At 41.8% G+C, this 16,069-nt stretch overlaps 1 protein-coding gene across 8 annotated transcripts in view; it reads left to right on the top strand.

The window, feature by feature from the left end:
• The window catches only part of LOC121386187 (roundabout homolog 1-like), a 254,179-nt gene that overhangs the window by 10,233 nt on the left and 227,877 nt on the right, over window positions 1-16,069 (top strand). For 7 of the 8 annotated variants that reach the window (XM_041517013.1, XM_041517020.1, XM_041517015.1 and 4 more), the window contains exon 1: window positions 11,611-12,589. The exons of the other annotated variant lie outside the window; for it this stretch is intronic. The gene's annotated coding sequence lies outside the window, so the exon portion shown is untranslated. Of the gene's footprint in view, window positions 1-11,610; window positions 12,590-16,069 lie in introns of those variants that run through there. 8 annotated transcript variants of the gene reach the window in all.

A 16,069-nucleotide genomic window follows, 5' to 3' on the forward strand; every position in this document is an offset into this window, starting at 1 on the left:
AGGATCGGTCCCCGTTGGTGGTCCAATTGGGATATTTTTCATTCCAGCCAGTTCTCCAAAAGCCATGGTATGTACTATCGCCTGTCTGTGGGTTAGTCCATATAAAAGATTATCTGTTAATTGGAAAGAGTAGCCCATAAAAAAATTGCATAGTGGAAGCAGGTTTCCCCTCTCATTATCTGTGTGGTCTTTAACCATATGTCTGATGCCAGCTAACAATAGTTGAAATGTGTTGAGTACATTCTTAAATAAAACATTTCTTCCTTTCTAACGATTGTCAGAATATAATAATTATATTGACGCCAAGGGCATAATTCAGTAAACTCTCACAACTTTGCGATTTTGCAAGGACGATGCCATGTTGTTTAAGAGAGATTAAATATCCATAGTTAAAATGTGTCGAGGTTTAGTTTACTTTTTGTTTAACGACAACACTAGAGCACATTGATTTATTAATCTTCAGGTGTGGGATGTCAAATATTTGGTAGTTTTGACATATAGTCTTGGAGAGTAACAAGGGATTTTTTTATGCACCATCCCACAGACAGGACAGCACATACCACTGCCTTTGATATACTAGTCGTGGTGCACTAAGCTGTAAAGAGAAATAACCCAATGGGCCAAGCGATGGGGATTGTTCCTAAACTGACCGTGTATGATGCGAGTGCTTTACCACTGGGCTACGTCACATCCTGGCTGAAACGAGAAATAGGCTTATGGGTCCAGTGATGGGGATCGATCCTACACCGACCGCGCATCAAGAGAGCGCTTTACCACTGGGCTACGTCACATCCTGGCTGAAACGAGAAATAGCCTTATGGGTCCAGTGATGGGGATCGATCCTACACCGACCAAGAGACCTGGGCTACGTCACATCAAGAGAGTGCTTTACCACTGGGCTACGTCACATCCTGGCTGAAACGAGAAATAGGCTTATGGGTCCAGTGATGGGGATCGATCCTACACCGACCGCGCATCAAGAGAGCGCTTTACCACTTGGCTGTGTCCCACCCTTGTTGTTAAACAAACACTACTTTCCTTTCCTTTTTAAATCTCTGTATATTTGTCGTCTGCATCTTGCCCGTGTGAACTTTCCATTTCCTGCATTAGCACGTCAAGCCTCTGTCCCCCACCTTTCCATCTACCTGTCACGAATACCTGGTCACCGTTACAGGTGAGAAGACCGTGTGTCGGTCCAGGTAACTCTCGTCAGTGTAAACGACATGTTCTACATGGCTAATTTCACTTGGGACCCGCTAGTGAGAACTGTCACACGAGTAGGGCCATTGTTGTCTTGTAGTCTCCACTGATCAACATGTTTGGTGAAGGATTGCGTAATCAAGGCCAACAGTGTAAGTGGGGAACCGGGCAGCACCTGAACCCAGTGATTCGCTTGACCGGTCATGCATGTATTCGGCTGACCACATGTTTGGCAATGTCCGATGGCCCGTGTTCAAGCTATAGCTACATCAGATCTAACCCATTGATCAGACGATTGTCTGTATATCATGGTGTATATTTAGCTGTGTAAACATGCGTACATTCTGTTACAAGAATTGGTATTTTATTTTCATAAGATTTAACAGTACAAGCTTGCGAATGATTGTTGTTTAAATACTTAAGTAGGGACAACAGAGATCAACTTGTATTAGAAAACCAGACCTTGTAACACGAGTCCAAAGGATGTTTTGACAAGGTCATGATTGTATGGTATGCTCTCACGAACTGTTGTTTTATCCTCTAGAGTAGTGTTACAGGCTCATGAAGTGGTCGAATGCTGTGCTGCAGGATGATGGATTGTTGTATGGATTCCAATCGGTGCACAAATCCCTTACTTTCTGCCCCTTGTCCTCCCCTAGCTTCCCTCGCTTGCCTTACCTTGCCCTCCCCTAGCTTCCCTCTCTTACCTTACCTTGCCCTCCCCTAGCTTCCCTCTCTTGCCTTACCTTGCCCTCCCCTAGCTTCCATCTCTTGCCTTACCTTGCCCTCTCCTAGCTTCCCTCTCTTGCCTTACCTTGCCCTCTCCTAGCTTCCCTCTCTTGCCTTACCTTGCCCTCTCCTAGCTTTACCTTGCCCTCTCCTAGCTTCCATCTCTTGCCTTACCTTGCCCTCCCCTAGCTTCCCTCCCTTGCCTTACCTTGCCCTCCCCTAGCTTCCCTCTCTTGCCTTACCTTGCCCCCCTCTCTTACCTTACCTTGCCCTCCCTTAGCTTCCCTCTCTTGCCTTACCTTGCCCTCCCCTAGCTTCCCTCTCTTGCCTTACCTTGCCCTCCCTTAGCTTCCCTCTCTTGCCTTACCTTGCCCCCCCCCCCAGCTTCCCTCTCTTGCCTTACCTTGCCCTCTCCTAGCTTCCCTCTCTTGCCTTACCTTGTGCTTTCCTCTCTTGCCTTACCTTGCCCTCCCCTAGCTTCCCTCTCTTGCCTTACCTTGCCCTCCCCTAGCTTCCCTCTCTTGGCTTACCTTGCCCTCCCCTAGCTTCCCTCTCTTACCTTACCTTGCCCTCCCCTAGCTTCCCTCTCTTGCCTTACCTTGCCCTCCCCTAGCTTCCCTCTCTTGCCTTACCTTGCCCTCTCCTAGCTTCCCTCTCTTGCCTTACCTTGCCCTCTCCTAGCTTCCCTCTCTTGCCTTACCTTGCCCTCTCCTAGCTTTACCTTGCCCTCTCCTAGCTTCCCTCTCTTGCCTTACCTTGCCCTCCCCTAGCTTCCCTCTCTTGCCTTACCTTGCCCTCCCCTAGCTTCCCTCTCTTGCCTTACCTTGCCCTCCCTTAGCTTCCCTCTCTTGCCTTACCTTGCCCTCCCCTAGCTTCCCTACCTTGCCTTACCTTGCCCTCCCTTAGCTTCCCTCTCTTGCCTTACCTTGCCCTCCCTTAGCTTCCCTCTCTTGCCTTACCTTGCCCTCCCCTAGCTTCCCTCTCTTGCCTTACCTTGCCCTCCCCTAGCTTCCCTCTCTCGCCTTACCTTGCCCTCTCCTAGCTTCCCTCTCTTGCCTTACCTTGTGCTTCCCTCTCTTGCCTTACCTTGCCCTCTCCTAGCTTCCCTTTCTTGCCTTTAACTTGCCCTCTCCTAGCTTTACCTTGCCCTCTCCTAGCTTCCCTCTCTTGCCTTACCTTGCCCTCCCCTAGCTTCCCTCTCTTGCCTTACCTTGCCCTCCCCTAGCTTCCCTTACCTTGCCCTCCCTTAGCTTCCCTCTCTTGCCTTACCTTGCCCTCCCCTAGCTTCCCTCTCTTGCCTTACCTTGCCCTCTCCTAGCTTCCCTCTCTTGCCTTACCTTGTGCTTCCCTCTCTTGCCTTACCTTGCCCTCTCCTAGCTTCCCTCTCTTGACTTACCTTGCCCTCTCCTAGCTTTACCTTGCCCTCTCCTAGCTTTACCTTGCCCTCTCCTAGCTTCCCTCTCTTGCCTTACCTTGCCCTCCCCTAGCTTCCCTTACCTTGCCCTCCCTTAGCTTCCCTCTCTTGCCTTACCTTGCCCTCCCCTAGCTTCCCTCCCTTGCCTTACCTTGCCCTCCCTTAGCTTCCCTCTCTTGCCTTACCTTGCCCTCCCTTAGCTTCCCTCTCTTGCCTTACCTTGCCCTCCCCTAGCTTCCCTCTCTTGCCTTACCTTGCCCTCCCCTAGCTTCCCTCTCTTGCCTTACCTTGCCCTCCCCTAGCTTCCCTCTCTTGCCTTACCTTGCCCTCTCTTGCCTTACCTTGCCCTCTCCTAGCTTCCCTCTCTTGCCTTACCTTGCCCTCTCCTAGCTTTACCTTGCCCTCTCCTAGCTTCCCTCTCTTGCCTTACCTTGCCCTCCCCTAGCTTCCCTCTCTTGCCTTACCTTGCCCTCCCCTAGCTTCCATCTCTTGCCTTACCTTGCCCTCCCTTAGCTTCCCTCTCTTGCCTTACCTTGCCCTCCCCTAGCTTTCCTACCTTGCCTTACCTTGCCCTCCCTTAGCTTCCCTCTCTTGCCTTACCTTGCCCTCCCTTAGCTTCCCTCTCTTGCCTTACCTTGCCCTCCCCTAGCTTCCCTCTCTTGCCTTACCTTGCCCTCCCCTAGCTTCCCTCTCTCGCCTTACCTTGCCCTCTCCTAGCTTCCCTCTCTTGCCTTACCTTGTGCTTCCCTCTCTTGCCTTACCTTGCCCTCTCCTAGCTTCCCTTTCTTGCCTTTAACTTGCCCTCTCCTAGCTTTACCTTGCCCTCTCCTAGCTTCCCTCTCTTGCCTTACCTTGCCCTCCCCTAGCTTCCCTCTCTTGCCTTACCTTGCCCTCCCCTAGCTTCCCTTACCTTGCCCTCCCTTAGCTTCCCTCTCTTGCCTTACCTTGCCCTCCCCTAGCTTCCCTCTCTTGCCTTACCTTGCCCTCTCCTAGCTTCCCTCTCTTGCCTTACCTTGTGCTTCCCTCTCTTGCCTTACCTTGCCCTCTCCTAGCTTCCCTCTCTTGACTTACCTTGCCCTCTCCTAGCTTTACCTTGCCCTCTCCTAGCTTTACCTTGCCCTCTCCTAGCTTCCCTCTCTTGCCTTACCTTGCCCTCCCCTAGCTTCCCTTACCTTGCCCTCCCTTAGCTTCCCTCTCTTGCCTTACCTTGCCCTCCCCTAGCTTCCCTCCCTTGCCTTACCTTGCCCTCCCTTAGCTTCCCTCTCTTGCCTTACCTTGCCCTCCCTTAGCTTCCCTCTCTTGCCTTACCTTGCCCTCCCCTAGCTTCCCTCTCTTGCCTTACCTTGCCCTCCCCTAGCTTCCCTCTCTTGCCTTACCTTGCCCTCCCTTGGCTTCCCTCTCTTGCCTTACCTTGCCCCCCCTTAGCTTCCCTCTCTTGCCTTACCTTGCCCTCCCCTAGCTTCCCTCTCTTGCCTTACCTTGCCCTCCCCTAGCTTCCCTCTCTTGCCTTACCTTGCCCTCTCCTAGCTTCCCTCTCTTGACTTACCTTGCCCTCTCCTAGCTTTACCTTGCCCTCTCCTAGCTTCCCTCTCTTGCCTTACCTTGCCCTCCCCTAGCTTCCCTCTCTTGCCTTACCTTGCCCTCCCCTAGCTTCCCTTACCTTGCCCTCCCTTAGCTTCCCTCTCTTGCCTTACCTTGCCCTCCCCTAGCTTCCCTTCCCTTGCCTTACCTTGCCCTCCCTTAGCTTCCCTCTCTTGCCTTACCTTGCCCTCCCTTAGCTTCCCTCTCTTGCCTTACCTTGCCCTCCCCTAGCTTCCCTCTCTTGCCTTACCTTGCCCTCCCCTAGCTTCCCTCTCTTGCCTTACCTTGCCCTCCCTTGGCTTCCCTCTCTTGCCTTACCTTGCCCCCCCCTTAGCTTCCCTATCTTGCCTTACCTTGCCCTCCCCTAGCTTCCCTCTCTTGCCTTACCTTGCCCTCCCCTAGCTTCCCTCTCTTGCCTTACCTTGCCCTCCCCTAGCTTCCCTCTCTTGCCTTACCTTGCCCTTTCTTTTTCTCTTATCCTCTTCCTTTTCTCCCATCCCTTAATTTCTCTTCCAATTTCCTGTATTTTTTTTTTTTTTTTTCTTGTTCCAACCAGTGCTTCACAATTGGTGTAATAAAGGCTGTGGTATATACTATCCTGTCTGTGGGATGGCACATATAAAAGTACCCATGCTGCTAATCAGAAAGAGTAGCCCATGATGTGGTGACAGCGGGTTTCCTCTCTCAATATCTGTGTGGTCCTTAATATATGTCTGACAACATATAACCGTAAATAATGTAAATGTGTTGAGTGCGTCATTAAATAAAACATGTCCTCCCTTTTATTTTATTTTATTTTTAAAATATTTTTTTAATAATTATTTTGTTTTCCTATTTATTTATTTATTTATTTATTTATTTATTTATTAAAAAAAATTAATATATGTATATTTAAAAATTTATTTACTTATTTATAATCTTTAACCACTGATTCTTCCTCCAGTCATTCCTGTATTTTTTTTCTGCGACACACACCGGTCTGTCTGGTTGTCGACATCAGTCTTATAAGCCATCGGTCTCTATACATCATCTCTCCCAACACCCTGTCCACCCTTCCATCAGCTCTGTCTTCCGACGTGACACAACTGTCACTCACCTCCGCGCTACTGCTGCTACTCTCCACACTACAGATCCACCTCTCCATCTGTGCCGGTAGTGAATTAGACTTCAATTGGCCTCCAAATGTCTTCTTTATGGCCTTCTTGTGTAACCAGTCATTTGCCCGTCAGCCATTTTTGGACGGAGATTGACCTTGGGGCAAGGATGAGGAGTGTTAGGTGAAAATACCTGGCTGTTCAGATCGGTGGTTTATGGAAGCCCAGTGAGATTGACTTATTCCCGGGGCAAGATTAATTATATGTGTGTCATTGAGGTTATGTAATGGTAATCCGGGTTTTAGGTCAGTGTGTGCCTATATATATTGTCTCTTTAAGAATTTTCATTGCTTTCTGTAATGCAAATAAGATGTTTATGAGTGGTTAGTTTATTAGTACAGAATAATGTTAGAGATGTGATAGCTAGGTCATAGAATATGTATGTCTCAACTATTTAGTTTATTTGACTGACTGACTGACTGACAGATTTATTCATTCATTCATTCATTCATTCATTCATTCATTCATTCATTTAATCATTCATTGAACCATCCATCCACCAGAATCGATTAATTCATCCATCTAAATCCATTTTTCCATCTGTCAATCCATCCATCTATGCATGCATTCATTCATCCATCCATCCATCCATCCATCCATCCATCCATCCATGCATCCATCCATCCATCCATCCATCCATCCATCCATCCATCCATTGATTTATCATCCATCCGTACATCCATTCACCTATCCATCCATCCATCTGTCCACTGACCTAACCATCCAACCATCCATTCACCCACTCATCTATCCATACATTTAACCATCCATGCATCCCATCCACACATCCCATCCACCCACCAGCTCCACCCATCTATCCATCCATCCATCCATCCATCCATCCAACATTTATAATATACCATTACACAAACATTCCTTTCCTTTATATTTCTCGCTGAACACTAAATTTGGTGTGTTTTCCCCGTCTATAATAAGTAATACCTATTTACCAAGCTTACATCCACTGTTTGGTTATGTCAGCAGATTGGCATGAGGCAAACGGATCTTGACTGATCCCGACATTATTTTACCCTCTCTGACCAAAGATCTGCCATAAGCTCTCTCAAACATGACATGTAGACCTCTGGCTATGTCACGCCGTGACATGTAGACCTCTAGCTATGTCACACCATTCACTGGGGCAACTAACGGGTAAATATCACAGGATTACCAAGTCAGTGCGTGCAACTGAGTCTTTTCTCTCTCTCAATTCTCTTCTCTTTGGCTTATGTTTTCTCCTTAATAAGATAATTACAGGGTAGACAGGTATTAGTGGAAATGGTGTCAGTAGTATGGTTATTTTGATATTAGAGAGAGAGAGAGAGAGAGAGAGAGAGAGAGAGAGAGAGAGAGAGAGAGAGAGAGAGAGAGAGAGAGAGAGAGAGAGAGAGAGAGAGAGAGAGAGAGAGAGAGAGAGAGAGAGAGAGAGAGAGAGAGAGAGAGAGAGGGGGTGGAGGGTGGCAGAAAGAGGGGTGGGAGAGAGGGAGGAGGGGAGACGGAGAGAAAGACAGAGAAGAAGTGAGAGGAGGGAGGAAGAGAAAGAGAGGGGGGAGAGAGGGGGGGAGAGGGAGGAGGGGAGACAGAAAAGAAGAGGGAGGAAGAGAGACTGAGATAGGGACGGACACACAGATACCTCAGTAAGTTTCAGCTATGGCTATTTGGAGAGGGAGAGAAAGAGAGGGAGAGGGAGGGAGGTGTGTGTGTGTGTGTGTGTGTGTGTGTGTGTGTGTGTGTGTGTGTGTGTGTGTGTGTGTGTGTGTGTGTGTGTGTGTGTGTGTGTGTGTGTGTGTGTGTGCCATAGATGGACTGAGGCAGAGAGACATACATAGAGAAAGATTACTCCATGATTGCTATATCAAGGGTTGTAGTATGTAGGATGTCAAATGCTGTTCCTTCCTTCCTTCTTTCTTTCTTTCACTTTTTCATTCTTTGACTCACTCACCTCCTCACTAATTTTTTCACATCCATCCATCCATCCATCCATCCATCCATCCATCCATCCATCCATCCATCCATCCATCCATCCATCCATCCATCCATCCATCCATCCATCCCAAGACTCAAAATCAGACCGTTTAATCTCCGTTTGAACAAAAACTGAAATCGAGAATATATACTCCCATTGACCAGTGATTGACAAACTGGGCTGTATGGAGACTCAGCCTGTACAAATCACTACGTGTCGTTTTCGTCACCTTCATCTGGCTTCTCCTGTCTGGCTGTACACACACACAAACCGATCACCGCGGAGAAGCCCGGCTCAGCTCTACAATTGATTTCTTGAAAGCTTTCTGTGTTTGGATGTCAAGTCTCCGTGTTAGGAGTGGATGCGACCGACTCCACTGGTATTAGTACACTGTGGAGTCAGGGAGGATTGTTTCTCAGTGTCTAGTCCACTTGCTGCTTTGTAGTGCATGTGTGGTGCTCTCTGTTGCAGGGAGGAATTTAAGTGGGTTTTTGTTAAGGCAAGATGGAAAGGATGATAAATGACAAGAGTATTTTTGTTAGTACCATTTTTTGGTTATTTGTCATATTGTCTGCTAGCTTTGCGTGACTGTCATTTCAGAAGAATCTATGGCAGGCCTGTGTTTTGTTATATGGCAGAGTGAGATGATTTATGTACGTATTTTCAATGATTATTTAGTCCTCCTGTGACATTGACAAAACGCTCACTGAACTTTTTTTTGTTTTTTGTTTTTGTTTCACTGAACTTAGTCTTGTTCAGAGATACTATTTTATATTCAATAATTGTTTTTTTTTGTGTTGTTTTTTTAGGTTTTGTTTGTTTCTTTGTTGTTGTTTTTTATACCCTGACACTAGCATGTATGGTTTTGCAGATAATAATAATTGAGGAATAAATATATTTTTTATCCATGTGTCCATTGATTAATTTTTAAATAAAATGTTCAAGTCTCCATTACTTTGCAGTATACCACAGATAACAAGATCATAGTTCAGTATATATAAGGTAGATAAAAAAAAACACTCCAAAAAACAGCCACTAAGACAAACAGCCGAAAAAGAAAAGTCACAAAAAACAAATCAGGCCCATAGCCAATGGGGGGGGGGGGTCAGTCAACCCCCCCTACCGGTGGCTTTTTTTTTAATATGCCCCGGACACCCCTAAGCATAAGCCTAAATGACCCCCTCTCAAAATCCTGGCTGTGGGTCTGCAATCAACTAGTAAAAAAAAAAAAAAAAATTAAAATCTAGTCTTTGTTGATCAAATACAATTTTAATTAAAACAAAATCTTATAAGTGATAATGTTGTAATCCACAAACAGCACACTTCTGCCATCATGTTTCAAAATGACTGAAACTCGTTTATTACAACATAAACAAGCTAGACCCACAACATATACTCTTTTACATGAGGTACATGTTTATATGTGTACACATCCAGTCTTGGTCAAAAACAATTTCAATTGATAAAAAACAACGTTTAATCCTTTTAAATGACAATTTTGTAATTCACAAACATGAGACTTCCGCCACCAAGTCACCAAATGACTAGACACAACATAAACACCCCAGACCCATAACAAACACACACACACACACACATACTCCATGAGGTGTATATGTTTATATGCTACACATCAGGATTACTGGAGCCCCCCTGCACTTACACACTAGAAAGGTATTATCATCTTCACATTGTAGGTGGCTGTAAATCAGCAAACACCCCCTTCAACAGTCGTTCTCACTCAATAAAACTTGACGCTTTCTTTGTGAACCAAATTGGGCACACATTTACCCTCCTTCAGGCCCGCTTTGCCATCCCGCGTGTTGTCTTCCCAGGACTCCAGAATCATGTCCGAGACCATGGGTTTTTTTTCTTTTTCTTTATCGTTTTTTTTTTTTCTTCTCGATGCCGCCTGGTCTGTAATTTAAAACCTTTTATCATCTCTTGGTCTTGGGAGATTCAGCAGAAATCGCTAGTGTCCTGACGAGGAGGTGTCACCTTGTAATTACAGCCAGTTTACACACAAAATAACCAGCACACAGGTTGTTAAAGCCATGTTGGTGGTGTTGTTTTTAATTCATGACATTGTTTATATAACCAAAAGGCTGTGGTATGTGCTGTCCTGACATAATTACAGCCAGTTCACACACAAAATAACCAGCACACAGGTTGTTAAAGCCATGTTGGTGGTGTTGTTTTTAATTCATGACATTGTTTATATAACCAAAAGGCTGTGGTATGTGCTGTCCTGATGTCGTAATTACAGCCAGTTTCCTCAGAAACTAGCCATTTCTTGGGGGATCCTGTCCCGAAAATCCCTTTAAAAATTTGGCATTTTGTGCCCTCAATCTCAGTCAATGAACCCTAGGCCCTACCCCCACCCATCCCTTGCTACTAATGAAAAGAATGTAGTGGGTTTCCTTTCTAAGACTACAGGTCAAAATTACCAAATGTTTGACATCCAATAGCCGGTGATCAATCAATGTGCTCTAGAAACACAAAACACAAAACAAATACCCCCACCCTGCAGGTAGAAGATAGATGTCATTAAACATTTCTGTCCTTACCTCCATGTAGCATGTTAGAGTGGTATTGCACAAATATGAAACAAAGATATATTCATAATCAGTTAACTTTTTTAATGTCAAAAGCTTGATCACGCAATCTTAAGATGATCTTTTAGAAAGTAGTACTTGACACGAGTAGAATGTTTACACAGAGGATTAAACCTTGCCGCTTGTTGTGTGTTCTCCTGCGATCCTCTTCCACTTCTGGCCTTCATAATCAGGACTGTGTCCTCCTCCTACTTTTAAAAAAATCTATGTACAATGCAACCTCTATTAATACATTCTTGAAAGAAAAATATTTGTAGAAAAAATTATTTTAGTTTTGCACTAAAAATATCTATCTAAAAAATATACCCATCTAATAGAAAATATGACAATAAGTACCTCTAAAAGAAATACCAATCAAAAAAACAAATTAAGTTTTTAAAAACCTAGGATCCACATAAACGAATTACTGTACCTTCTTACAAACTAACACAAAATTTATTTTACAATGTTACTGTCATTCTCTTTTTTTTTTAAATACATGCAATAAACAAAATAAAAACTAAAAAAAAAACTTTAAAAAATATTACCTAATATATAAAAGAATATTGAAGTTATCTTAACTATGTACATGTATGCATACAATTTAAAATAATTAACATACTTTTATATATCAAATTAAAAAAATATATTAAGAACATATCTCCAAATACTTTAAATAAAAATAATAAAATTATTACCTTCATTAGAAAACACTGTAAAAAAATAAATTTATCATCACCTAAAACAACATCTATAAAAAAAGACAAAAAAACCCAAACAACTATTTATCTTGTTCAATACAAAGAAAATATATTGACAGATGTTTCTTTAGATGTAACCATTAAAAAAACACAAAAAAACCCAACAATATAAAACATATTACAAATATTAACTCCATTAAAAAAACAAAATCTGTTTTAAAAAAAATCACCTCCATACTATATAATAATACCCACCCAACACATACCGAGTGTGTGTGTATGTTTGGAGCTGCCTTCCCCAAAGAAAGCTACTTTCACCAATGTGTCTAAGTCTTCGGTTATAACAGATGTGGTGATTGCTTGGCCGAAGACGGGCGCTCCCATTGGCTGATCCATTCATTAGCCACAAGCGGTGAGGAGAGAGCGAGCCAGCGAGCGCGAGAGGTCTGCACTGGTTCAGTCAGTGTGAGAGAGTCCAGCGGACAGACAACGAACCACTAAAATAGCTCCGACAGCCGTATTGAACCCCGCAGTACGGCCGATACCACACGGTGTGGGCTATGCTACATAACACACTACAGCCTGTGTGCAATACAGCTTGCTGGGATTTCTCTCTCTAATACACAACAAGCTTTTGTTGCTTCAATACATTGAGGAGTTTTTTTCTGTTTATTTTACTTCATATAATTTTTTTTTCATTTGAAAAAAAAAGAAGATTTATTGAACTGAAGCAAAGGATTTTATTTTGTGTGTGTGTATTCCATTTTGTTTTCTGCCGGATCGGTGTTTGTTTAGATGTAAACATATTAGCAGTGCGTGTGGATATACTGCGGCGAATGACAAATATATTTTTGTCTCTTTGTGTCGGTGTGGCAGTCAAATCGGATATATGTGTATGCTTATTGGCTGAATGCTGCAACATTGGAGACCATTAGATGCTGGGATATTCATTGTGGTGGCTTTACTGCAGATATATCGGTGCTTAGTGGCAATCTAATGTCAATAACATTTGGCTTGTTTACTGCAAGATTCATTTGTCGGAATACTTTCAATTAACCAGGGTTTTTTTTCCTTCTGTTAAATACTGTGGATTAATCGTACCATTTGTGTCATACTGGTTTGGGTTTTTTCCAAACACAGTGGAGTGATTTTTTATATAACTGTGAGATATATTTTTGTGATCAGCTGTCTGGACAGTGTCATTGGATTTTACGATCTTCAAGGTTTCATATAGATTTTAAAAGTGCGAGGTAAGTAATAGATTTTCAGATTTATGTATTTTTTGGTTTTAATATATACTACTTAATACCATCACATGAAATAGTGTTACAAGAAGCAACATTATTTCTCTAACGGTTTGTTGATTATCTCAGCGAGTAGGGAAGCTGTGGGCTGCATGTTGGCTTTGTGAACATTACTGAGAGATTGAGTTTTGTGGAGTATAATAAAAACAGTAATAAGAAGGAAATTTAAATTAATAGCAAAGCATTGAGGTTGTGGTCATTACAGGGTATGGGAGAGAAACCTGTGCTCATGTTTTCTTGTGTGTTGGCTCAAACTAAAAAGATGGGTGTTAACTACTTTACTTGACTGTGTGCATGTTTGTTAATACAACTAATGAAAGGACCTATATGAAAGAAGATGGTACATTAATTGAATAATAGGCATTTAGTTCATTGGGCTGATTGTACTTAACTAATGTGTACGCATGTGTGCATGCACACACACACACACACACACACACACATGCATACATGTACACACACACTCACTCAAACATACATACACATGTTCACACATGTATGCATACGCATGCTCACATGCGCACCCACACACACACACACACACCCACACCAACACACACATACACGCATGCACACTAATTTAAACATAAATAGTGCTACTTTGTCTATTAATTATATGTGTATTATTCATTCATTCATCTGCTAAAAAACACTAATATAAAAGTGTAAAATAAGATCAAAATATAACCTTGTAAATATGCCATTAAAATTCTAGCTATATTTAAAATTCTAGCTATATTTAAAAAAACCACACACTTAAATTTAATACGCAAATAAAAATTAATTTTACTTTTCTTATAATTCACTAAAAACAATTATCTTCTACTAGTCCCCCAAATTCAATACAAATAAAACTGAAATGTTTTGTAGTATATATAAATAATGGTAATTTGTAAAGACACAAACTTTATAGCTAACCTGGAGGAAATATTTTTATTTAGGGCTGTCAATAGCGAACCAATGGAGGAAATGTTTTGATTTAGGGTTGTCTACAGTGAACCAATGATAATGTATTGTGTTTTATATCTGGAGTAACATGTATCCGTTACATGTCAATTACCTGGTATTGTCCATCACTCACTGACAAGGGATCAGTTTTCCTATTAAAGAACTGATATGATTATAGTTTATCTGGTACCACATGATCAAGTTGTTTAGTAATTATCTACACACAAAGACTTGGGTATATACAGGCAGAGTTTTTTAAAAATACAAAAATATGACAATATTATCATTTTGAGGGATTTACTGAGCCTAAATTAACTAATATGCAGTTGAAAAAAAATTAATAAATAGGGAAGCAGTAATAATAAATTATAATCTTCTTCAGCTATAAAAAAAGAATCCCCAGCTTAGAGTAAAAAGGGCAGACACTTTTTGCAGTTTTCTAGGTGCACAACTGGTCATCTCAGAGGCTTAGCTCTGATATTTGCCATATTCGACAATTGTGAAATTTGAAAAACAATTTTATGATGCCATATAATTACCGTAAATAAAATGTGTTGAGTGCATCATTAAATAAAACATTTCCTTCCTTGAAAAACAATTTGCAAATTTTGTTTTAATTTAGTGAAATAATTTCATGCAATAATTGATATTTTATTAGAAAATAACTGAGTTTCTTCAAGTTTTGAGGAGTAATAGATGATTTGTCAAAATGTTCTGTTTATCCAGAGCTAGCTCATACCGTCTAAAGCCCTTCCCTAACTCACCTACCAGGACTGGCCCTGGCCGTGGTCTTCACCATACCATATATTAGTATCATCTTTCCCATCAAAGACGTTAAACGATATGGTCAATCTTTTCACTGCCCGTTCAATGTATTTGCATTATAATTATCTACACAAAAGACTTGAGTATATAGATGAAGGGGTAGAAAGAATAACAAATCCTCAAATTATCAGTTTATTGTCCATCGTCCTACATACAATAATCATTTTCTCTACCAAAGACTTTTTATACGAGATTCGTTAATCTTGCTTTGCCCATCCAACATGTTTACATTATAATCATCTGCACAAAAGACTTGAGTATATAGATGTAAATGTACAGAGAATAACAGACCTCCAAATTAACATCTCATTGTCCATCATCTAATGTACAATGGTAATTTTATCAAACACTTTTTATACAATATTGGTAAATCGTGCTACATCCAACATGTTTACATTCTAATTATCTGCACAAAAGATCTGAGTATATAGATGTACACTAAGAGAGAATAACAGACCTCCAAATTAACATCTCATTGTGCATCATCTACCGACAATGGATCAGTTTCCTTACCACAGAATAAAGGTATTGGCCGATCTTTATCTACCCATCCAACATGTTTGTTTAGTAATTACCGCCACAGAAGACTGAGTATGTAGATGTGGAGAGAACCGGCGATCCCTCCAACTGACAAAAGACCTGCAAACTGAGTGGTCAAAAGCCTCCGTGAATCGACAGCACGGCAAGTCAGACTGCTTCCTATTATTGCTCTATTTGCCTGCTTGTTCAAACGACTCGTACAATCAACTCAGCCATTTGTTATGTGCGAGTTAAACTGTTAACCAAACCTTTCTCCCATACATTCAGAGGTTTGGGTTTTTTCTTCAGTATTCTTCTTGATTGCACATCTTTGTCAATCATTGCAGTGAGTTAACCATTTGTTATAAATATAAAATAAGTCTTATTCAACTTACTGTGCTAGCACAACAACAATGCTATAAAAGTAAAACTTAAAGCTGCTAACTATTTCAGAGATATGTAACTCTTTTTTTCTTTTTTTTTGCATTTAAAATTAATTTAGATCTACTATGAGATTTGCCAGAATTTATCAGCAAAATGTAAATCAAATTTTTTAAATGAACATTGCATTTTTTTATATTGATGTTGATCATCACTTTATTTTGTACATGTACCATAGTTTGACACCCAATAGCTGATTGCTGGGATGTCGTTAAACATTACTTCATTCCTGCATCGTGTTAACCATATCTACAAACTGTTAACCAAACCCGACTTAAAGAGGCTGAGGTTTTTTTCCTCTCTCTCCTGTACACTTGTTTTCTCATCATTTCTTTATACAAGTTAACATTACTAACCAAACCTTCCTCTTAGAATTGTTTTTTTCTCTCACTCTTCAAAAAGCATATTTCCCAGTGTGTACATGTGTTTTCTTGTCTTCTTTTTATAAATGGTCATATAAACAAGTTAAAATTACTAACCAAACTTACCTCTCAGAAAATGTTTTTTCCTCCTTCTCCCGAAAGCCTTATTTCCCAATGTGTACATGTGTTTTCTTGTCCTCTCTTAGTTTCTCTGTTGTTCTTTGATACACCTGAACAAGACTTGTAACACTTAAACAGACGCTTGTTTGTTTTACTACATCTCCTGTTTACAAATGAAATCCCTGGCCCGCCATTTCACCAGTCACAGTAG

This window comes from Gigantopelta aegis, chromosome 12, assembly GCF_016097555.1.
Source record: "Gigantopelta aegis isolate Gae_Host chromosome 12, Gae_host_genome, whole genome shotgun sequence".
NCBI classification, from domain to species: Eukaryota; Metazoa; Mollusca; class Gastropoda; order Neomphalida; family Peltospiridae; genus Gigantopelta; species Gigantopelta aegis.